The sequence below is a fragment of the Armigeres subalbatus genome, chromosome 2 (genome assembly GCF_024139115.2).
Source record: "Armigeres subalbatus isolate Guangzhou_Male chromosome 2, GZ_Asu_2, whole genome shotgun sequence".
Taxonomy (NCBI): Eukaryota; Metazoa; Arthropoda; class Insecta; order Diptera; family Culicidae; genus Armigeres; species Armigeres subalbatus.
The window spans coordinates 195,673,317-195,694,534 of record NC_085140.1 but is presented as its reverse complement, the minus strand read 5'-3'; the positions used below and the strand labels follow the sequence as shown (position 1 = coordinate 195,694,534).

Genomic DNA, 21,218 nt, shown 5'->3' with positions numbered 1-21,218 from the left:
AGTAGTTACGTATTGCTAAACCACCCATTTCTGGCTCCTGGCTGCCAAAATTCTCCCAAGCTATCTGGCGTTGTCAACGACCATACCATGTTGAAACACTCCAGTTTCGTCCGGATCACTGAAGTTGCTGAACATCGGGCGCGATTAGCCTTAGGTGACTGCTAAACGTCGTGTCACGGCCTTTTATCTTTTTATGCTTTTAACGATGGAATCGAACTCAGACAGAATTTTGAAATCAACTATAAAATGTGATAATTTGCGAAAATAACCTCCAAATTATGTTTTTTGTGGATGAAACATTGTTTCATTTGGCATTTTTATTGAATCTGAAAGATGGATTCGAACTCAGAACGCTGTATTGATTTAGTTATGTATTAAAAGTGTCACTCAATCAATCAGATTCGATTGGCGGAAACCACTCCACTTGGCTCCCTGGCCAGTACAAAAACTCCTCCTAAGCTGTTGTCTGGCGTTGTTAACGATCATACCATGTTGAAAAACACCAGTTCTCGTCCGATCACTGGAAGTTGCTAAACATCGGGCGCGATTAGTACTTAGATGGGTGACCGCTTGGGAACGTCGCGCGTCGTTGGCCTTTTGTCTTTTTATGCTTTTTAACGATGGAATCGAACTTGGGACAGAATTTTGAATCAATCATAAAATGTGATAAATTTGCGAAAAATCACCCAATTAGGGTTTTGTGGATGAAACATTATTTGGCGTTTTTATTGAATCTGAAGATAGATTCGAACTCAGAACGCTGTATTACTTAGTTTTCATGTATTAAAAGTGTCACTCAATCAATCAGGATTCGATTTTCATGGAAACCACCCACTTTGGCCCTGGGCTGCTAAAACTCCCTCCTGCTGTCTGGCGTTGTCAACGATCATACCATGTTGAAACACCAGTTCTCGTCCGATCACTGAAGTTAAGCAACATCGGGCGCGATTAGTACTTAGATGGTGACCGCTTGGGGAACGTCGCGTGCCGTTGGCCTTTTTGTCTTTTTTTTATGCTTTTAACGATGGAATCGAACTTGGGACAGAATTTTGAATCAATCATAAAATGTGATAATTTGGTGAAAAATCACCTCCAAATTATAAGCTTTTTTGTGATGAAACATTACTTCATTTGGCATTTATTAACCTGAAAGATGGATTCGAACTCAGAACGCTGTATTGATTTAGTTTCTCATGTATTAAAGTGTCACTCAATCAATCAGATTCGATTTTCATGGAAACCAATTCCACTTCACTTGGCTTTCAGCATAAAACTCCTCCTAGTTGCTCCGGCGTTGTCAACGATCATACCTTACGTTGAAAACACCAGCTCGTCCGATCACTGGAACTTAAGCAACATCAAGCGCGATTATAATTTTAGATGGGTGACCGCTTGGGAACGCGTCGCGTGTCGTTGGCCTTTTTGTCTTTTTATGCTTTTAACGATGGATTGAACTGGGACAGAATTTTGAATCAATCAAATAAATGTGATAAATTTGCGAAAATCGCCTCCAAGTTATAAGGTTTTTGTGGATAAAACATTGTTTTATTTGATTTTATTGCATTCAGATGCATTAAACTCAGAACGTTGTATTGATTTAATTTTTCATGGCAAAAAGTGCGTCACTCAATCAATCAGGATTCGATTTTCATGGAAACTACACCCACGGCCCTGGCCAGCATAAACTCCTCCCGTTGTCTGGCGTTGTCAACGATCATACCATGTTGAAAAACACCAGTTCTCGTCCGATCACCGAAGTTAAGCAAACATCGGGCGCGATTATACTTAGATGGGTGACCGCTTGGGAACGTCGCGTGTCGTTGGCCTTTGTCTTTTTTTTATGCTTAACGATGGAACTGAACTTGGGACAGAATTTTGAATCAATCATAAAATGATAAATTTGCGAAAATCACCTCCAAATTATGTTTTTGTGGATGAAACATTGTTTTCATTTGGCATTTTTATTGAATCTGGAAAGATGGATCGAACTCAGAACGCTGTATTGATTTACTATGTACAGTGTCACTCAATCAATCAGATTCGATTATGGAACCACCCACCTGGCCCTGGCTGCCAGCATAAAACTCCTCCCAAGCTGTCTTTGGCGTTGTCAACGATCATGTACCATGTTGAAAACACCAGTTCTCGTCCGATCACTGAACTTAAGCAAACATCGGGCGCGATTAAATTTAGATGGTGACCGCTGGGAACGTCGCGTGTCGTTGGCCTTTTTGTCTTTTTTGCTTTTAGCGATGGAATCGAACTTGACAGAATTTTGAATCAAACATAAAATGTGATAAATTTAAGTGGAAATCGCCTGCTATGTTTTCTGTAGAAGAAACATTGGTTTGCTTTAAAGAATTTTTGTTTTACTTTTTATGCTTTTAACGATGGAATCAACTTGGACAGAATTTTGAATCAATCATAAATGTGATAAATTGCGAAAAAACGCTCGTTATGTTTTTTTAGGATAAACATTGTTTTATTTATATTTTATTGCATCTGGAAGATGCATTGAACTCAGAACGTTGTATTGATTTAATTTCATGTACAAAAGTGTCACTCAATCACCGATCTGATTTTCATGGAAATCCACCCACTTGGCCCTGGCCAGCATAAAACTCCTCCCGTTAACCGGCAAATTGACTATACCATGTTGAAACACCAGTTCTTTTGTCCATCACTGAAGTTGCTAAACATCATGATTAGTACTTAGATGCGACTGCATGGGAACGTCGCAATGTTGGCCTTTTTGTCTTTTTTATGCTTTTTAACGATGGAATCGAACTTGGGATGAATTTGAATCAATCATAAAATGTGATAAATTTGCGAAATCACCCCAAATTATAAGCTTTTTGTGGATGAAACATTGTTTCATTGGCATTTTTATTGAATCTGAAAGATGCACTGAACTCAGAACGCCATTGATTTAGTTTTCATGTATTAAAAGTGTCACTCAATCAATCAGATTCGATTTCAACACTATCGCTGTCCGATCACTGAAGGCTAAACATCGGGCGCGATTAGTACTTAGGATGGGTGACCGCTTGGGAACGTCGCGTGTCGTTGGCCTTTGTCTTTATGCTTTTTAACGATGGACCGAACTTGGGACAGAATTTTGAATCAATCATAAAATGTGATAAATTTGCGAAAATCACCTCCAAATTAGGCGGTTTTTGTGGATGAACATTTTATTTGGCGTTTTTATTGAATCTGGAAGATAGATTCGAACTCAGAACGCTGTATTGATTTAGTTTCATGTATTAAAAAGTGTCACCAACTCAATCAGATTCGATTTTCATGGAAACCACCCACTGCCCCTGGCCAGCATAAAACCTCCCGTTGTCTGGCGTTGTCAACGATCATACCATGTTGAAAACACCAGTTCGTCCGATCAATAGTTGCTAAACACGGCGCGATTAGTACTTAGATGGGTGACCGCTTGGGGAACGTCGCGTCGTTGGCCTTTTGTCTTTATGCTTTTTAAACGATGGAATCGAACTTGGGACAGAATTTTGAATCAATCATAAATGCAGTTCTGCGAAAATCAATTCAAATTAGGTTTTTTGTGGATGAAACATCATTTCACGGCATTTTTATTGAATCTGGAAAGATGGATTCGAACTCAGAACGCGTGTATTGATTTAGTTTCATGTATGCGCAATACTCAATCAATCAGATTCGATTTTCATGGAAACCACCACGGCCCTGGCCAGCATAAAACTCCCTCCCAAGCTGTCTGGCGTTGTCAACGATCATACCATGTTGAAAAACACCAGTTCTCGTCCGATCACTGAAGTTAAGCAACATCGGCGCATTAGTACTTTAGATGGGTGACCGCTTGGGAACGTCGCGTGTCGTTGGCCTTTTGTCTTTTTTATGCTTTTTAACGATGGAATCGAACTTGGGAGCAGAATTTTGAATCAATCATAAAATGTGATAAATTTGCGAAAAATCACCTCCAAATTATGTTTTTTGTGGATGAAACATTGTTTTATTTGGCATTTTTATTGAATCTGAAAGATGGATTCGAACTCAGAACGCTGTATTGATTTAGTTTTCATGTATTAAAAAGTGTCACTCAATCAATCAGATTCGATTTCATGGAAACCACCCACTTGGTCCTGGCCAGCATAAAACTCCCTCCCAAGCTGTCTGGCGTTGTCAACGATCATACCATGTTGAAAACACCAGTTCTCGTCCGATCACTGAAGTTAAGCAACATCGGGCGCGATTAGTACTTAGATGGGTGACCGCTTGGGAACGTCGCGTGTCGTTGGCCTTTTGTTTTCTTTTTATGCTTTTTAACGATGGAATCGAACTTGGGACAGAATTTTGAATCAATCATAAAATGTGATAAATTTGCGAAAATCGCCTCCAAGTTATGTTTTTTGTGGATGAAACATTGTTCTATTTGGCATTTTATTGAATCTGAAAGATGGATTCGAACTCAGAACGCTGTATTGATTTAGTTTTCATGTATTAAAAAGTGTCACTCAATCCGCCAGCTTCGATTTTCATGGAAACCACCCACTTCCCCCTGGCCAGCATAAACTCCCTCCCAAGCTGTCTGGCGTTGTCAACGATCACACCATGTTGAAAACACCAGTTCTCGTCCGATCACTGAAGTTAAGCAAACATCGGGCGCGATTAGTACTTAGATGGGTGACCGCTTGGGAACGTCGCGTGTCGTTGGCCTTTTTGTCTTTTTATGCTTTTTAACGATGGAATCTAACTTGGACAGAATTTTGAATCAATCATAAAATGTGATAAATTTGTGAAAATCGCTAAGTTATGTTTATTGTAGGATAAAACATTGTTTTATTTGGCATTTTGTTTTATTTTTTATGCTTTTTAACGATGGAATCGAACTTGGGACAGAATTTTGAATCAATCATAAATGTGATAAATTTGCGAAAATCGCCTCAAATTATGTTTTTGTGGATGAAACATTGTTCTATTTGGCATTTTTATTGAATCTGGAAGATGGATTCGAACTCAGAACGCTGTATTGATTTTGTTTTCATGTATTAAAAGTGTCACCAATCAATCAATCAGATTCGATTTTCATGGAAACCACCCACTTGGCCCTGGCCAGCATAAAACTCCTCCCAAGCTGTCTGGCGTTGTCAACGATCATACCATGTTGAAACACCAGTTCTCGTCCGATCACTGAAGTTAAGCAACATCGGGCGCGATTAGTATTTAGATGGGTGACCGCTTGGGAAACGTCGCGTGTCGTTGGCCTTTTTGTCTTTTTTTATGCTTTTTAACGATGGAATCGAACTTGGGACAGAATTTTGAATCAATCACATAAATGTGATAAATTTGCGAAAATCGCTCCAAGTTATGTTTTTGTGGATGAAACATTGTTTTATTTGGCATTTTGTTGCATCTGGAAGATGGATTCGAACTCAGAACGTTGTATTGATTTAATTTTTCATGTATAAAAGTGTCACCAATCAATCAATCAGATTCGATTTTCATGGAAACCACCCACTTGGCCCTGGCCAGCATAAAACTCTCTCCCAAGCTGTCTGGCGTTGTCAACGATCATACCATGTTGAAAACACCAGTTCTCGTCCGATCACTGAAGTTAAGCAACATCGGGCGCGATTAGTACTTAGATGGGTGACCGCTTGGGAACGTCGCGTGTCGTTGGCCTTTTTGTCTTTTTTATGCTTTTTAACGATGGAATCGAACTTGGGACAGAATTTTGAATCAATCATAAAATGTGATAAATTTGCGAAAATCACCTCCAAATTATGTTTTTTGTGGATGAAACATTGTTTCATTTGGCATTTTTATTGAATCTGAAAGATGGATTCGAACTCAGAACGCTGTATTGATTTAGTTTTCATGTATTAAAAGTGTCACTCAATCAATCAGATTCGATTTTCATGGAAACCACCCACTTGGCCCTGGCCAGCATAAAACTCCTCCCAAGCTGTCTGGCGTTGTCAACGATCATACCATGTTGAAAACACCAGTTCTCGTCCGATCACCGAAATTTAGCAACATCAGGCGCAATTAGTACTTAGATGGGTGACCGCTTGGGAACGTCGCGTGTCGTTGGCCTTTTGTCTTTTTATGCTTTTAACGATGGAATCTAACTTGGGACAGAATTTTGAATCAATCATAAAATGTGATAAATTTGCGAAAATCGCCTCTAAGTTATGTTTATTGTAGATAAAACATTGTTTTATTTGGCATTTTTTGTTTTATTTTTTTATGCTTTTTAACGATGGAATCGAACTTGGGACAGAATTTTGAATCAATCATAAAATGTGATAAATTTGCGAAAATCGCCTCTGAGTTATGTTTTTTGTGGATGAAGATGAAACATTGTTCTATTTGGCATTTTTATAGAATCTGAAAGATGGATTCGAACTCAGAACGGTGTATTGATTTAGTTTTCATGTATAAAAAGTGTCACTCAATCAATCAGATTCGATTTTCATGGAAACCACCCACTTGGCCCTGGCCAGCATAAAACTCCTCCCAAGCTGTCTGGCGTTGTCAACGATCATACCATGTTGAAAACACCAGTTCTCGTCCGATCACTGAAGTTAAGCAACATCGGGCGCGATTGGTACTTAGATGGGTGACCGCTTGGGAACGTCGCGTGTCGTTGGCCTTTTGTCTTTTTTTTTATGATTTTTAACGATGGAATCGAACTTGGGACAGAATTTTGAATCAATCATAAAATGTGATAAATTTGCGAAAATCGCCTCTAAGTTATGTTTATTGTGGATAAAACATTGTTTTATTTGTCATTTTTTGTTTTATTTTTTTATGCTTTTTAACGATGGAATCGAACTTGGGACCGAATTTTGAATCAATCATAAAATGTGATAAATTTGCGAAAATCGCCTCTGAGTTATGTTTTTTGTGGATGAAACATTGTTTTATTTGGCCTTTTTATTGAATCTGGAAGATGGATTCAAACTCAGAACGGTGTATTGATTTAGTTTTCATGTATTAAAAGTGTCACTCAATCAATCAGATTCGATTTTCATGGAAACCACACACTTGGCCCTGGCCAGCATAAAACTCCTTCCCAAGCTGTCTGGCGTTGTCAACGATCATACCATGTTGAAAACACCAGTTCTCGTCCGATCACTGAAGTTAAGCAACATCGGGCGCGATTAGTACTTAGATGGGTGACCGCTTGGGAACGTCGCGTGTCGTTGGCCTTTTTGTCTTTTTTATGGTTTCTAACGATGGAATCGAACTTGGGACAGAATTTTGGATCAATCATAAAATGTGATAAATTTGCGAAAATCGCCTCCAAGTTATTTTTTCTGTAGAAGAAACATTGTTTTATTTAGCATTTTTGTTTTATTTTTATGCTTTTAACGATGGAATCGAACTTGGGACAGAATTTTTGAATCAATCATAAAATGTGATAAATTTGCGAAAATCACCTCCAAATTATGTTTTTGTGGATGAAACATTGTTCTATTTGGCATTTTATTGAATCTGGAAGATGGATTCGAACTCAGAACGCTGTATTGATTTAGTTTTCATGTATTAAAAGTGTCACCAATCAATCAGATTCGATTTTCATGGAAACCACCCACTTGGCCCTGGCCAGCATAAAACTCCTCCCAAGCTGTCTGGCGTTGTCAACGACCATACCATGTTGAAAACCCCAGTTCTCGTCAGATCACTGAAGTTAAGCAACATCGGGCGCGATTAGTACTTAGATGGGTGACCGCTTGGGAACGTCGCGTGTCGTTGGCCTTTTGTCTTTTTTATGCTTTTAACGATGGAATCTAACTTGGGACAGAATTTTGAATCAATCATAAAATGTGATAAATTTGCGAAAATCGCCTCTAAGTTATGTTTATTGTAGAAGAAACATTGTTTTATTTGGCATTTTTGTTTTATTTTTTATGCTTTTTAACGATGGAATCGAACTTGGGACAGAATTTTGAATCAATCATAAAATGTGATAAATTTGCGAAAATCGCCTCCAAGTTATGTTTTTGTGGATGAAGATGAAACATTGTTCTATTTGGCATTTTTATAGAATCTGAAAGATGGATTCGAACTAAGAAAGGTGTATTGATTTAGTTTTCATGTATTAAAAGTGTCACTCAATCAATCAGATTCGATTTTCATGGAAACCACCCACTTGGCCCTGGCCAGCATAAAACTCCTCCCAAGCTGTCTGGCGTTGTCAACGATCATACCATGTTGAAAACACCAGTTCTCGTCCGATCACTGAAGTTAAGCAACATCGGGCGCGATTAGTACTTAGATGGGTGACCGCTTGGGAAACGTCGCGTGTCGTTGGCCTTTTTGTCTTTTTTATGCTTTTAACGATGGAATCGAACTTGGGACAGAATTTTGAATCAATCATAAAATGTGATAAATTTGCGAAAATCGCCTCTGAGTTATGTTTTTGTGGATGAAACATTGTTTCATTTGGCATTTTTATAGAATCTGAAAGATGGATTCGAACGCAGAACGCTGTGTTGATTTACTCTTCATGTATTAAAAGTGTCACTCAATCAATCAGATTCGATTTTCATGGAAACCACCCACTTGGCCCTGGCCAGCATAAAACTCCCTCCCAAGCTGTCTGGCGTTGTCAACGATCATACCATGTTGAAAACACCAGTTCTCGTCCGATCACTGAAGTTAAGCAACATCGGGCGCGATTAGTACTTAGATGGGTGACCGCTTGGGAACGTCGCGTGTCGTTGGCCTTTTTGTCTTTTTTATGCTTTTTAACGATGGAATCGAACTTGGGACAGAATTTTGAATCAATCATAAAATGTGATAAATTTGCGAAAATCGCCTCCAAGTTATGTTTTTTGTGGATGAAACATTGTTCTATTTGGCATTTTTATAGAATCTGAAAAATGGATTCGAACTCAGAACGCTGTATTGATTTAGTTTTCATGTATTAAAAGTGTCACTCAATCAATCAGATTCGATTTTCATGGAAACCACCCACTTGGCCCTGGCCAGCATAAAACTCCCTCCCAAGCTGTCTGGCGTTGTCAACGATCATACCATGTTGAAAACACCAGTTCTCGTCCGATCACTGAAGTTAAGCAACATCGGGCGCGATTAGTACTTAGATGGGTGACCGCTTGGGAACGTCGCGTGTCGTTGGCCTTTTTGTCTTTTTTATGCTTTTATACGATGGAATCGAACTTGGGACAGAATTTTGAATCAATCATAAAATGTGATAAATTTGCGAAAATCGCCTCTGAGTTATGTTTTTGTGGATGAAGATGAAACATTGTTCTATTTGGCATTTTTATAGAATCTGAAAGATGGATTCGAACTCAGAACGATGTACTGATTTAATTTTCATGTATAAAAAGTGTCACTCAATCAATCAGATTCGATTTTCATGGAAACCACCCACTTGGCCCTGGCCAGCATAAAACTCCCTCCCAAGCTGTCTGGCGTTGTCAACGATCATACCATGTTGAAAACACCAGTTCTCGTCCGATCACTGAAGTCAAGCAACATCGGGCGCGATTAGTACTTAGATGGGTGACCGCTTGGGAACGTCGCGTGTCGTTGGCCTTTTGTCTTTTTATGCTTTTTAACGATGGAATCTAACTTGGGACAGAATTTTGATTCAATCACAAATTGTGATAAATTTGCTAAAATCGCCTCTAAGTTATGTTTATTGTAGAAGAAACATTGTTTTATTTGGCATTTTTGTTTTACTTTTTTATGCTTTTAACGATGGAATCGAACTTGGGACAGAATTTTGAATCAATCATAAAATGTGATAAATTTGCGAAAATCGCCTCTGAGTTATGTTTTTGTGGATGAAGATGAAACATTGTTCTATTTGGCATTTTATAGAATCTGAAAGATGGATTCGAACTCAGAACGGTGTACTGATTTTGTTTTCATGTATAAAAGTGTCACTCAATCAATCAGATTCGATTTTCATGGAAACCACCCACTTGGCCCTGGCCAGCATAAAACTCCTCCCAAGCTGCCTGGCGTTGTCAACGATCATACCATGTTGAAAACACCAGTTCTCGTCCGATCACTGAAGTTAAGCAACATCATGCGCGATTAGTACTTAGATGGGTGACCGCTTGGGAACGTCGCGTGTCGTTGGCCTTTTTGTCTTTTTTATGCTTTTTAACGATGGAATCGAACTTGGGACAGATTTTTTAATCAATCATAAAATGTGATAAATTTGCGAAAATCGCCTCCAAGTTATGTTTTCTGTAGAAGAAACATTGTTTTATTTAGCATTTTTTGTTTTACTTTTTTATGCTTTTTAACGATGGAATCGAACTTGGGACAGAATTTTGAATCAATCATAAAATGTGATAAATTTGCGAAAATCGCCTCCAAGTTATGTTTTTTGTGAATGAAACATTGTTCTATTTGGTCTTTTTTTAGAATCTGAAAGATGGATTCGAACTCAGAACGGTGTACTGATTTTGTTTTCATGTATAAAAAGTGTCACTCAATCAATCAGATTCGATTTTCATGGAAACCACCCACTTGGCCCTGGCCAGCATAAAACTCCCTCCCAAGCTGTCTGGCGTTGTCAACGATCATACCATGTTGAAAACACCAGTTCTCGTCCGATCACTGAAGTTAAGCAACATCGGGCGCGATTAGTACTTAGATGGGTGACCGCTTGGGAACGTCGCGTGTCGTTGGCCTTTTTGTCTTTTTTATGCTTTTAAGCGATGGAATTGAACTTGGGACAGAATTTTGAATCAATCATAAAATGTGATAAATTTGCGAAAATCGCCTCCAAGTTATGTTTTTTGTGGATGAAACATTGCTTTATTTGGCATTTTTATTGAATCTGGAAGATGGATTCGAACTCAGAACGCTGTATTGATTTAGTTTTCATGTATTAAAAGTGTCACTCAATCAATCAGATTCGATTTTCATGGAAACCACCCACTTGGCCCTGGCCAGCATAAAACTCCCTCCCAAGCTGTCTGGCGTTGTCAACGATCATACCATGTTGAAAACACCAGTTCTCGTCCGATCACTGAAGTTAAGCAACATCGGGCGCGATTAGTACTTAGATGGGTGACCGCTTGGGAACGTCGCGTGTCGTTGGCCTTTTTGTCTTTTTTATGCTTTTTAACGATGGAATCGAACTTGGGACCGAATTTTGAATCAATCATAAAATGTGATAAATTTGCGAAAATCGCCTCTGAGTTATGTTCTTTGTGGATGAAACATTGTTCTATTTGGCATTTTTATAGAATCTGAAAGATGGATTCGAACTCAGAACGGTGTACTGATTTAGTTTTCATGTATTAAAAGTGTCACTCAATCAATCAGATTCGATTTTCATGGAAACCACCCACTTGGCCCTGGCCAGCATAAAACTCCTCCCAAGCTGTCTGGCGTTGTCAACGATCATACCATGTTGAAAACACCAGTTCTCGTCCGATCACTGAAGTTAAGCAACATCGGGCGAGATTAGTACTTAGTTTTGTGACCGCGTGGGAACGTCGCATGTCGTTGGCTTTTTTGCCCGTTGATGCTCTCTAACGATGGAATCGAACTTGGGACAGAATTTTGAATCAATCATAAAATGTGATAAATTTGCGAAAATCGCCTCCAAGTTATGTTTTTGTGGATGAAGATGAAACATTGTTCTATTTGGCATTTTATAGAATCTGAAAGATGGATTCGAACTCAGAACGGTGTATTGATTTAGTTTTCATGTATAAAAAGTGTCACTCAATCAATCAGATTCGATTTTCATGGAAACCACCCACTTGGCCCTGGCCAGCATAAAACTCCTCCCAAGCTGTCTGGCGTTGTCAACGATCATACCATGTTGAAAACACCAGTTCTCGTCCGATCACGGAAGTTAAGCAACATCGGGCGCGATTAGTACTTAGATGGGTGACCGCTTGGGAACGTCGCGGGCCGTTTGCCTTTTGTCTTTTTTTTATGCTTTTTAACGATGGAATCTAACTTGGGACAGAATTTTGAATCAATCATAAAATGTGATAAATTTGCGAAAATCGCCTCTAAGTTATGTTTATTGTAGAAGAAACATTGTTTTATTTAGCATTTTTGTTTTATTTTTTATGCTTTTTAACGATGGAATCGAACTTGGGACAGAATTTTGAATCAATCATAAAATGTGATAAATTTGCGAAAATCGCCTCAAGTTATGTTTTTGTGGATGAAACATTGTTTTATTTGGCATTTTATTGAATCTGGAAGATGGATTCGAACTCAGAACGCTGTATTGATTTAGTTTTCATGTATTAAAAGTGTCACTCAATCAATCAGATTCGATTTTCATGGAAACCACCCACTTGGCCCTGGCCAGCATAAAACTCCCTCCCAAGCTGTCTGGCGTTGTCAACGATCATACCATGTTGAAAACACCAGTTCTCGTCCGATCACTGAAGTTAAGCAACATCGGGCGCGATTAGTACTTAGATGGGTGACCGCTTGGGAACGTCGCGTGTCGTTGGCCTTTTGTCTTTTTATGCTTTTAACGATGGAATCGAACTTGGGACAGAATTTTGAATCAATCATAAAATGTGATAAATTTGCGAAAATCGCCTCCAAGTTATGTTTTTGTGGATGAAACATTGTTTTATTTGGCATTTTTATTGCATCTGGAAGATGGATTCGAACTCAGAACGCTGTATTGATTTAGTTTTCATGTATTAAAAGTGTCACTCAATCAATCAGATTCGATTTTCATGGAAACCACCCACTTGGCCCTGGCCAGCATAAAACTCCCTCCCAAGCTGTCTGGCGTTGTCAACGATCATACCATGTTGAAAACACCAGTTCTCGTCCGATCACTGAAGTTAAGCAACATCGGGCGCGATTAGTACTTAGATGGGTGACCGCTTGGGAACGTCGCGTGTCGTTGGCCTTTTTGTCTTTTTTTATGCTTTTTAACGATGGAATCTAACTTGGGACAGAATTTTGAATCAATCATAAAATGTGATAAATTTGCGAAAATCGCCTCTAAGTTATGTTTATTGTAGATAAAACATTGTTTTATTTGGCATTTTTTGTTTTATTTTTTTATGCTTTTTAACGATGGAATCGAACTTGGGACAGAATTTTGAATCAATCATAAAATGTGATAAATTTGCGAAAATCGCCTCTGAGTTATGTTTTTTGTGGATGAAACATTGTTCTATTTGGCATTTTTATAGAATCTGAAAGATGGATTCGAACTCAGAACGGTGTATTGATTTAGTTTTCATGTATTAAAAGTGTCACTCAATCAATCAGATTCGATTTTCATGGAAACCACCCACTTGGCCCTGGCCAGCATAAAACTCCCTCCCAAGCTGTCTGGCGTTGTCAACGATCATACCATGTTGAAAACACCAGTTCTCGTCCGATCACTGAAGTTAAGCAACATCGGGCGCGATTAGTACTTAGATGGGTGACCGCTTGGGAACGTCGCGTGTCGTTGGCCTTAAGTCTTTTTTATGCTTTTTAACGATGGAATCTAACTTGGGACAGAATTTTGAATCAATCATAAAATGTGATAAATTTGCGAAAATCGCCTCTAAGTTATGTTTATTGTAGATAAAACATTGTTTTATTTGGCATTTTTTGTTTTATTTTTTTATGCTTTTTAACGATGGAATCGAACTTGGGACAGAATTTTGAATCAATCATAAAATGTGATAAATTTGCGAAAATCGCCTCTGAGTTATGTTTTTTGTGGATGAAGATGAAACATTGTTCTATTTGGCATTTTTATAGAATCTGAAAGATGGATTCGAACTCAGAACGGTGTACTGATTTTGTTTTCATGTATAAAAGTGTCACTCAATCAATCAGATTCGATTTTCATGGAAACCACCCACTTGGCCCTGGCCAGCATAAAACTCCCTCCCAAGCTGTCTGGCGTTGTCAACGATCATACCATGTTGAAAACACCAGTTCTCGTCCGATCACTGAAGTTAAGCAACATCGGGCGCGATTAGTACTTAGATGGGTGACCGCTTGGGAACGTCGCGTGTCGTTGGCCTTTTTGTCTTTTTTATGCTTTTATACGATGGAATCGAACTTGGGACAGAATTTTGATTCAATCATAAAATGTGATAAATTTGCGAAAATCGCCTCTGAGTTATGTTTTTTGTGGATGAAGATGAAACATTGTTCTATTTGGCATTTTTATAGAATCTGAAAGATGGATTCGAACTCAGAACGGTGTACTGATTTTGTTTTCATGTATAAAAGTGTCACTCAATCAATCAGATTCGATTTTCATGGAAACCACCCACTTGGCCCTGGCCAGCATAAAACTCCCTCCCAAGCTGTCTGGCGTTGTCAACGATCATACCATGTTGAAAACACCAGTTCTCGTCCGATCACTGAAGTTAAGCAACATCGGGCGCGATTAGTACTTAGATGGGTGACCGCTTGGGAACGTCGCGTGTCGTTGGCCTTAAGTCTTTTTTATGCTTTTTAACGATGAATCTAACTTGGGACAGAATTTTGAATCAATCATAAAATGTAATAAATTTGCGAAAATCGCCTCTAAGTTATGTTTATTGTGGATAAAACATTGTTTTATTTGGCATTTTTGTTTTATTTTTTATGCTTTTTAACGATGGAATCGAACTTGGGACAGAATTTTGAATCAATCATAAAATGTGATAAATTTGCGAAAATCGCCTCTGAGTTATGTTTTTGTGGATGAAGATGAAACATTGTTCTATTTGGCATTTTATAGAATCTGAAAGATGGATTCGAACTCAGAACGGTGTACTGATTTTGTTTTCATGTATAAAAAGTGTCACTCAATCAATCAGATTCGATTTTCATGGAAACCACCCACTTGGCCCTGGCCAGCATAAAACTCCCTCCCAAGCTGTCTGGCGTTGTCAACGATCATACCATGTTGAAAACACCAGTTCTCGTCCGATCACTGAAGTTAAGCAACATCGGGCGCGATTAGTACTTAGATGGGTGACCGCTTGGGAACGTCGCGTGTCGTTGGCCTTTTTGTCTTTTTTATGCTTTTTAACGATGGAATCGAACTTGGGACAGAATTTTGAATCAATCATAAAATGTGATAAATTTGCGAAAATCGCCTCTGAGTTATGTTTTGTGGATGGATGAAACATTGTTCTATTTAGCATTTTTATAGAATCTGAAAAATGGATTCGAACTCAGAACGCTGTATTGATTTAGTTTTCATGTATTAAAAGTGTCACTCAATCAATCAGATTCGATTTTCATGGAAACCACCCACTTGGCCCTGGCCAGCATAAAACTCCCTCCCAAGCTGTCTGGCGTTGTCAACGATCATACCATGTTGAAAACACCAGTTCTCGTCCGATCACTGAAGTTAAGCAACATCGGGCGCGATTAGTACTTAGATGGGTGACCGCTTGGGAACGTCGCGTGTCGTTGGCCTTTTTGTTGTTTTGTGCTTTTTAACGATGGACCGGAACTTGGGACAGAATTTTGAATCGATCATAAAATGTGAAAAATTTGCGAAAATCGCCTCTGAGTTATGTTTTTGTGGATGAAACATTGTTCTATTTGGCATTTTTATAGAATCTGAAAAATGGATTCGAACTCAGAACGCTGTATTGATTTAGTTTTCATGTATTAAAAGTGTCACTCAATCAATCAGATTCGATTTTCATGGAAACCACCCACTTGGCCCTGGCCAGCATAAAACTCCCTCCCAAGCTGTCTGGCGTTGTCAACGATCATACCATGTTGAAAACACCAGTTCTCGTCCGATCACTGAAGTTAAGCAACATCGGGCGCGATTAGTACTTAGATGGGTGACCGCTTGGGAACGTCGCGTGTCGTTGGCCTTTTTGTCTTTTTTATGCTTTTTAACGATGGAATCGAACTTGGGACAGAATTTTGAATCAATCATAAAATGTGATAAATTTGCGAAAATCGCCTCTAAGTTATGTTTATTGTGGATGAAACATTGTTTTATTTGGCATTTTATAGAATCTGAAAAATGGATTCGAACTCAGAACGCTGTATTGATTTAGTTTTCATGTATTAAAAGTGTCACTCAATCAATCAGATTCGATTTTCATGGAAACCACCCACTTGGCCCTGGCCAGCATAAAACTCCCTCCCAAGCTGTCTGGCGTTGTCAACGATCATACCATGTTGAAAACACCAGTTCTCGTCCGATCACTGAAGTTAAGCAACATCGGGCGCGATTAGTACTTAGATGGGTGACCGCTTGGGAACGTCGCGTGTCGTTGGCCTTTTTGTCTTTTTTATGCTTTTTAACGATGGAATCGAACTTGGGACAGAATTTTGAATCAATCATAAAATGTGATAAATTTGCGAAAATCGCCTCTGAGTTATGTTTTTTGTGGATGAAGATGAAACATTGTTCTATTTGGCATTTTTATAGAATCTGAAAGATGGATTCGAACTCAGAACGGTGTACTGATTTTGTTTTCATGTATAAAAAGTGTCACTCAATCAATCAGATTCGATTTTCATGGAAACCACCCACTTGGCCCTGGCCAGCATAAAACTCCCTCCCAAGCTGTCTGGCGTTGTCAACGATCATACCATGTTGAAAACACCAGTTCTCGTCCGATCACTGAAGTTAAGCAACATCGGGCGCGATTAGTACTTAGATGGGTGACCGCTTGGGAACGTCGCGTGTCGTTGGCCTTTTTGTCTTTTTTATGCTTTTTAACGATGGAATCGAACTTGGGACAGAATTTTGATTCAATCATAAAATGTGATAAATTTGCGAAAATCGCCTCTGAGTTATGTTTTTTGTGGATGAAGATGAAACATTGTTCTATTTGGCATTTTTATAGAATCTGAAAGATGGATTCGAACTCAGAACGGTGTACTGATTTTCTTTTCATGTATAAAAAGTGTCACTCAATCAATCAGATTCGATTTTCATGGAAACCACCCACTTGGCCCTGGCCAGCATAAAACTCCCTCCCAAGCTGTCTGGCGTTGTCAACGATCATACCATGTTGAAAACACCAGTTCTCGTCCGATCACTGAAGTTAAGCAACATCGGGCGCGATTAGTACTTAGATGGGTGACCGCTTGGGAACGTCGCGTGTCGTTGGCCTTTTTGTCTTTTTTATGCTTTTTAACGATGGAATCGAACTTGGGACAGAATTTTGAATCAATCATAAAATGTGATAAATTTGCGAAAATCGCCTCCAAGTTATGTTTTCTGTAGAAGAAACATTGTTTTATTTAGCATTTTTTTTTTACTTTTTTATGCTTTTTAACGATGGAATCGAACTTGGGACAGAATTTTGAATCAATCATAAAATGTGATAAATTTGCGAAAATCGCCTCCAAGTTATGTTTTTTGTGGATGAAACATTGTTTTATTTGGCATTTTTGTTGCATCTGGAAGATGGATTCGAACTCAGAACGGTGTATTGAATTAATTTTCATGTATAAAAGTGTCACTCAATCAATCAGATTCGATTTTCATGGAAACCACCCACTTGGCCCTGGCCAGCATAAAACTCCCTCCCAAGCTGTCTGGCGTTGTCAACGATCATACCATGTTGAAAACACCAGTTCTCGTCCGATCACTGAAGTTAAGCAACATCGGGCGCGATTAGTACTTAGATGGGTGACCGCTTGGGAACGTCGCGTGTCGTTGGCCTTTTGTCTTTTTATGCTTTTTAACGATGGAATCGAACTTGGGACAGAATTTTGAATCAATCATAAAATGTGATAAATTTGCGAAAATCGCCTCTAAGTTATGTTTATTGTAGATAAAACATTGTTTTATTTGGCATTTTTTGTTTTATTTTTTTATGCTTTTTAACGATGGAATCGAACTTGGGACAGAATTTTGATTCAATCATAAAATGTGATAAATTTGCGAAAATCGCCTCTGAGTTATGTTTTTTGTGGATGAAGATGAAACATTGTTCTATTTGGCATTTTTATAGAATCTGAAAGATGGATTCGAACTCAGAACGGTGTACTGATTTTCTTTTCATGTATAAAAAGTGTCACTCAATCAATCAGATTCGATTTTCATGGAAACCACCCACTTGGCCCTGGCCAGCATAAAACTCCCTCCCAAGCTGTCTGGCGTTGTCAACGATCATACCATGTTGAAAACACCAGTTCTCGTCCGATCACTGAAGTTAAGCAACATCGGGCGCGATTAGTACTTAGATGGGTGACCGCTTGGGAACGTCGCGTGTCGTTGGCCTTTTGTCTTTTTTTTATGCTTTTTAACGATGGAATCGAACTTGGGACAGAATTTTGAATCAATCATAAAATGTGATAAATTTGCGAAAATCGCCTCCAAGTTATGTTTTCTGTAGAAGAAACATTGTTTTATTTAGCATTTTTTTTTTACTTTTTTATGCTTTTTAACGATGGAATCGAACTTGGGACAGAATTTTGAATCAATCATAAAATGTGATAAATTTGCGAAAATCGCCTCCAAGTTATGTTTTTTGTGGATGAAACATTGTTTTATTTGGCATTTTTGTTGCATCTGGAAGATGGATTCGAACTCAGAACGTTGTATTGATTAAATTTTCATGTATAAAAAGTGTCACTCAATCAATCAGATTCGATTCTCATGGAAACCACCCACTTGGCCCTGGCCAGCATAAAACTCCCTCCCAAGCTGTCTGGCGTTGTCAACGATCATACCATGTTGAAAACACCAGTTCTCGTCCGATCACTGAAGTTAAGCAACATCGGGCGCGATTAGTACTTAGATGGGTGACCGCTTGGGAACGTCGCGTGTCGTTGGCCTTTTTGTCTTTTTTATGCTTTTTAACGATGGAATCGAACTTGGGACAGAATTTTGAATCAATCATAAAATGTGATAAATTTGCGAAAATCGCCTCCAAGTTATGTTTTCTGTAGAAGAAACATTGTTTTATTTAGCATTTTTTTTTACTTTTTTATGCTTTTTAACGATGGAATCGAACTTGGGACAGAATTTTGAATCAATCATAAAATGTGATAAATTTGCGAAAATCGCCTCCAAGTTATGTTTTTTGTGGATGAAACATTGTTTTATTTGGCATTTTTGTTGCATCTGGAAGATGGATTCGAACTCAGAACGTTGTATTGATTTAATTTTCATGTATAAAAAGTGTCACTCAATCAATCAGATTCGATTTTCATGGAAACCACCCACTTGGCCCTGGCCAGCATAAAACTCCCTCCCAAGCTGTCTGGCGTTGTCAACGATCATACCATGTTGAAAACACCAGTTCTCGTCCGATCACTGAAGTTAAGCAACATCGGGCGCGATTAGTACTTAGATGGGTGACCGCTTGGGAACGTCGCGTGTCGTTGGCCTTTTTACTTTTTATGCTTTTTAGCGATGGAATCGAACTTGGGACAGAATTTTGAATCAATCATAAAACGTGATAAATTTGCGAAAATCACCTCCAAATTATGTTTTTGTGGATGAAACATTGTTTCATTTGGCATTTTATTGAATCTGAAAGATGGATTCGAACTCAGAACGCTGTATTGATTTAGTTTTCATGTATTAAAAGTGTCACTCAATCAATCAGATTCGATTTTCATGGAAACCACCCACTTGGCCCTGGCCAGCATAAAACTCCCTCCCAAGCTGTCTGGCGTTGTCAACGATCATACCATGTTGAAAACACCAGTTCTCGTCCGATCACTGAAGTTAAGCAACATCGGGCGCGATTAGTACTTAGATGGGTGACCGCTTGGGAACGTCGCGTGTCGTTGGCCTTTTTGTCTTTTTTATGCTTTTTAACGATGGAATCTAACTTGGGACAGAATTTTGAATCAATCATAAAATGTGATAAATTTGCGAAAATCGCCTCTAAGTTATGTTTATTGTAGATAAAACATTGTTTTATTTGGCATTTTTTGTTTTATTTTTTTATGCTTTTTAACGATGGAATCGAACTTGGGACAGAATTTTGAATCAATCATAAAATGTGATAAATTTGCGAAAATCGCCTCTGAGTTATGATTTTTGTGGATGAAACATTGTTCTATTTGGCATTTTTATAGAATCTGAAAAATGGATTCGAACTCAGAACGCTGTATTGATTTAGTTTTCATGTATTAAAAGTGTCACTCAATCAATCAGATTCGATTTTCATGGAAACCACCCACTTGGCCCTGGCCAGCATAAAACTCCCTCCCAAGCTGTCTGGCGTTGTCAACGATCATACCATGTTGAAAACACCAGTTCTCGTCCGATCACTGAAGTTAAGCAACATCGGGCGCGATTAGTACTTAGATGGGTGACCGCTTGGGAACGTCGCGTGTCGTTGGCCTTTTTGTCTTTTTTTATGCTTTTTAACGATGGAATCTAACTTGGGACAGAATTTTGAATCAATCATAAAATGTGATAAATTTGCGAAAATCGCCTCTAAGTTATGTTTATTGTGGATAAAACATTGTTTTATTTGGCATTTTTTGTTTTATTTTTTTATGCTTTTTAACGATGGAATCGAACTTGGGACAGAATTTTTAATCAATCATAAAATGTGATAAATTTGCGAAAATCGCCTCTGAGTTATGTTTTTTGTGGATGAAGATGAAACATTGTTCTATTTGGCATTTTATAGAATCTGAAAGATGGATTCGAACTCAGAACGGTGTACTGATTTTGTTTTCATGTATAAAAAGTGTCACTCAATCAATCAGATTCGATTTTCATGGAAACCACCCACTTGGCCCTGGCCAGCATAAAACTCCCTCCCAAGCTGTCTGGCGTTGTCAACGATCATACCATGTTGAAAACACCAGTTCTCGTCCGATCACTGAAGTTAAGCAACATCGGGCGCGATTAGTACTTAGATGGGTGACCGCTTGGGAACGTCGCGTGTCGTTGGCCTTTTGTCTTTTTATGCTTTTTAGCGATGGAATCTAACTTCGGCCAGAGTTTTGAATCCATCATCAAATGTCGTAAATATGCGAAAATCGCCTCTAAGTTATGTTTATTGTAGAAGAAACATTGTTTTATTTAGCATTTTTGTTTTATTTTTTTATGCTTTTTAACGATGGAATCGAACTTGGGACAGAATTTTGAATCAATCATAAAATGTGATAAATTTGCGAAAATCACCTCCAAGTTATGTTTTTTTTGTGGATGAAACATTGTTTCATTTGGCATTTTATTGAATCTGAAAGATGGATTCGAACTCAGAACGCTGTATTGATTTAGTTTTCATGTATTAAAAGTGTCACTCAATCAATCAGATTCGATTTTCATGGAAACCACCCACTTGGCCCTGGCC

The 21,218-nt window shown here is 38.5% G+C and overlaps 32 non-coding genes and 7 pseudogenes across 32 annotated transcripts; all 39 read left to right on the top strand.

Annotated features, from left to right (window-relative positions):
- Positions 1–474: 474 nt before the first annotated feature.
- On the top strand, positions 475–595 carry LOC134218619 (5S ribosomal RNA; annotated as a pseudogene).
- A 283-nt stretch (positions 596–878) lies between these two features.
- Positions 879–996, top strand: LOC134218615 (5S ribosomal RNA; annotated as a pseudogene).
- Positions 997–1,706: 710 nt separating this feature from the next.
- LOC134218614 (5S ribosomal RNA) lies at positions 1,707–1,826 on the top strand (annotated as a pseudogene).
- A 1,921-nt stretch (positions 1,827–3,747) lies between these two features.
- On the top strand, positions 3,748–3,866 carry LOC134218616 (5S ribosomal RNA; annotated as a pseudogene).
- Positions 3,867–4,163: 297 nt separating this feature from the next.
- On the top strand, positions 4,164–4,282 carry LOC134218589 (5S ribosomal RNA). Its single transcript, XR_009981379.1, has one exon. It is a non-coding gene; the product is annotated as a 5S ribosomal RNA (ribosomal RNA).
- A 296-nt stretch (positions 4,283–4,578) lies between these two features.
- On the top strand, positions 4,579–4,698 carry LOC134218608 (5S ribosomal RNA). The gene has a single exon (XR_009981397.1). It is a non-coding gene; the product is annotated as a 5S ribosomal RNA (ribosomal RNA).
- Positions 4,699–5,128: 430 nt separating this feature from the next.
- On the top strand, positions 5,129–5,247 carry LOC134218611 (5S ribosomal RNA; annotated as a pseudogene).
- Positions 5,248–5,545: 298 nt separating this feature from the next.
- Positions 5,546–5,664, top strand: LOC134218588 (5S ribosomal RNA). Its single transcript, XR_009981378.1, has one exon. It is a non-coding gene; the product is annotated as a 5S ribosomal RNA (ribosomal RNA).
- Positions 5,665–5,959: 295 nt separating this feature from the next.
- On the top strand, positions 5,960–6,078 carry LOC134218613 (5S ribosomal RNA; annotated as a pseudogene).
- Positions 6,079–6,518: 440 nt separating this feature from the next.
- Positions 6,519–6,637, top strand: LOC134218594 (5S ribosomal RNA). The gene has a single exon (XR_009981384.1). It is a non-coding gene; the product is annotated as a 5S ribosomal RNA (ribosomal RNA).
- Positions 6,638–7,077: 440 nt separating this feature from the next.
- LOC134218587 (5S ribosomal RNA) lies at positions 7,078–7,196 on the top strand. The gene has a single exon (XR_009981377.1). It is a non-coding gene; the product is annotated as a 5S ribosomal RNA (ribosomal RNA).
- Positions 7,197–7,627: 431 nt separating this feature from the next.
- Positions 7,628–7,746, top strand: LOC134218593 (5S ribosomal RNA). The gene has a single exon (XR_009981383.1). It is a non-coding gene; the product is annotated as a 5S ribosomal RNA (ribosomal RNA).
- Positions 7,747–8,184: 438 nt separating this feature from the next.
- LOC134218595 (5S ribosomal RNA) lies at positions 8,185–8,304 on the top strand. The gene has a single exon (XR_009981385.1). It is a non-coding gene; the product is annotated as a 5S ribosomal RNA (ribosomal RNA).
- A 294-nt stretch (positions 8,305–8,598) lies between these two features.
- Positions 8,599–8,717, top strand: LOC134218584 (5S ribosomal RNA). The gene has a single exon (XR_009981375.1). It is a non-coding gene; the product is annotated as a 5S ribosomal RNA (ribosomal RNA).
- Positions 8,718–9,013: 296 nt separating this feature from the next.
- On the top strand, positions 9,014–9,132 carry LOC134218583 (5S ribosomal RNA). Its single transcript, XR_009981374.1, has one exon. It is a non-coding gene; the product is annotated as a 5S ribosomal RNA (ribosomal RNA).
- A 301-nt stretch (positions 9,133–9,433) lies between these two features.
- Positions 9,434–9,552, top strand: LOC134218592 (5S ribosomal RNA). Its single transcript, XR_009981382.1, has one exon. It is a non-coding gene; the product is annotated as a 5S ribosomal RNA (ribosomal RNA).
- A 436-nt stretch (positions 9,553–9,988) lies between these two features.
- Positions 9,989–10,107, top strand: LOC134218607 (5S ribosomal RNA). The gene has a single exon (XR_009981396.1). It is a non-coding gene; the product is annotated as a 5S ribosomal RNA (ribosomal RNA).
- A 438-nt stretch (positions 10,108–10,545) lies between these two features.
- Positions 10,546–10,664, top strand: LOC134218582 (5S ribosomal RNA). The gene has a single exon (XR_009981373.1). It is a non-coding gene; the product is annotated as a 5S ribosomal RNA (ribosomal RNA).
- Positions 10,665–10,960: 296 nt separating this feature from the next.
- On the top strand, positions 10,961–11,079 carry LOC134218581 (5S ribosomal RNA). The gene has a single exon (XR_009981372.1). It is a non-coding gene; the product is annotated as a 5S ribosomal RNA (ribosomal RNA).
- A 295-nt stretch (positions 11,080–11,374) lies between these two features.
- LOC134218612 (5S ribosomal RNA) lies at positions 11,375–11,493 on the top strand (annotated as a pseudogene).
- Positions 11,494–11,791: 298 nt separating this feature from the next.
- LOC134218610 (5S ribosomal RNA) lies at positions 11,792–11,910 on the top strand. The gene has a single exon (XR_009981399.1). It is a non-coding gene; the product is annotated as a 5S ribosomal RNA (ribosomal RNA).
- A 434-nt stretch (positions 11,911–12,344) lies between these two features.
- LOC134218580 (5S ribosomal RNA) lies at positions 12,345–12,463 on the top strand. The gene has a single exon (XR_009981371.1). It is a non-coding gene; the product is annotated as a 5S ribosomal RNA (ribosomal RNA).
- A 292-nt stretch (positions 12,464–12,755) lies between these two features.
- On the top strand, positions 12,756–12,874 carry LOC134218579 (5S ribosomal RNA). Its single transcript, XR_009981370.1, has one exon. It is a non-coding gene; the product is annotated as a 5S ribosomal RNA (ribosomal RNA).
- Positions 12,875–13,313: 439 nt separating this feature from the next.
- LOC134218578 (5S ribosomal RNA) lies at positions 13,314–13,432 on the top strand. The gene has a single exon (XR_009981369.1). It is a non-coding gene; the product is annotated as a 5S ribosomal RNA (ribosomal RNA).
- A 442-nt stretch (positions 13,433–13,874) lies between these two features.
- On the top strand, positions 13,875–13,993 carry LOC134218577 (5S ribosomal RNA). Its single transcript, XR_009981368.1, has one exon. It is a non-coding gene; the product is annotated as a 5S ribosomal RNA (ribosomal RNA).
- A 301-nt stretch (positions 13,994–14,294) lies between these two features.
- Positions 14,295–14,413, top strand: LOC134218576 (5S ribosomal RNA). Its single transcript, XR_009981367.1, has one exon. It is a non-coding gene; the product is annotated as a 5S ribosomal RNA (ribosomal RNA).
- Positions 14,414–14,851: 438 nt separating this feature from the next.
- LOC134218575 (5S ribosomal RNA) lies at positions 14,852–14,970 on the top strand. Its single transcript, XR_009981366.1, has one exon. It is a non-coding gene; the product is annotated as a 5S ribosomal RNA (ribosomal RNA).
- A 298-nt stretch (positions 14,971–15,268) lies between these two features.
- On the top strand, positions 15,269–15,387 carry LOC134218573 (5S ribosomal RNA). The gene has a single exon (XR_009981364.1). It is a non-coding gene; the product is annotated as a 5S ribosomal RNA (ribosomal RNA).
- A 294-nt stretch (positions 15,388–15,681) lies between these two features.
- On the top strand, positions 15,682–15,800 carry LOC134218572 (5S ribosomal RNA). Its single transcript, XR_009981363.1, has one exon. It is a non-coding gene; the product is annotated as a 5S ribosomal RNA (ribosomal RNA).
- A 295-nt stretch (positions 15,801–16,095) lies between these two features.
- On the top strand, positions 16,096–16,214 carry LOC134218571 (5S ribosomal RNA). Its single transcript, XR_009981362.1, has one exon. It is a non-coding gene; the product is annotated as a 5S ribosomal RNA (ribosomal RNA).
- Positions 16,215–16,516: 302 nt separating this feature from the next.
- Positions 16,517–16,635, top strand: LOC134218569 (5S ribosomal RNA). Its single transcript, XR_009981361.1, has one exon. It is a non-coding gene; the product is annotated as a 5S ribosomal RNA (ribosomal RNA).
- Positions 16,636–16,937: 302 nt separating this feature from the next.
- On the top strand, positions 16,938–17,056 carry LOC134218568 (5S ribosomal RNA). The gene has a single exon (XR_009981360.1). It is a non-coding gene; the product is annotated as a 5S ribosomal RNA (ribosomal RNA).
- Positions 17,057–17,492: 436 nt separating this feature from the next.
- On the top strand, positions 17,493–17,611 carry LOC134218724 (5S ribosomal RNA). The gene has a single exon (XR_009981482.1). It is a non-coding gene; the product is annotated as a 5S ribosomal RNA (ribosomal RNA).
- A 442-nt stretch (positions 17,612–18,053) lies between these two features.
- LOC134218723 (5S ribosomal RNA) lies at positions 18,054–18,172 on the top strand. Its single transcript, XR_009981481.1, has one exon. It is a non-coding gene; the product is annotated as a 5S ribosomal RNA (ribosomal RNA).
- A 438-nt stretch (positions 18,173–18,610) lies between these two features.
- On the top strand, positions 18,611–18,729 carry LOC134218722 (5S ribosomal RNA). The gene has a single exon (XR_009981480.1). It is a non-coding gene; the product is annotated as a 5S ribosomal RNA (ribosomal RNA).
- A 436-nt stretch (positions 18,730–19,165) lies between these two features.
- Positions 19,166–19,284, top strand: LOC134218721 (5S ribosomal RNA). Its single transcript, XR_009981479.1, has one exon. It is a non-coding gene; the product is annotated as a 5S ribosomal RNA (ribosomal RNA).
- Positions 19,285–19,576: 292 nt separating this feature from the next.
- LOC134218720 (5S ribosomal RNA) lies at positions 19,577–19,695 on the top strand. Its single transcript, XR_009981478.1, has one exon. It is a non-coding gene; the product is annotated as a 5S ribosomal RNA (ribosomal RNA).
- Positions 19,696–20,133: 438 nt separating this feature from the next.
- LOC134218718 (5S ribosomal RNA) lies at positions 20,134–20,252 on the top strand. Its single transcript, XR_009981476.1, has one exon. It is a non-coding gene; the product is annotated as a 5S ribosomal RNA (ribosomal RNA).
- A 444-nt stretch (positions 20,253–20,696) lies between these two features.
- LOC134218717 (5S ribosomal RNA) lies at positions 20,697–20,815 on the top strand. Its single transcript, XR_009981475.1, has one exon. It is a non-coding gene; the product is annotated as a 5S ribosomal RNA (ribosomal RNA).
- Positions 20,816–21,218: the final 403 nt, after the last annotated feature.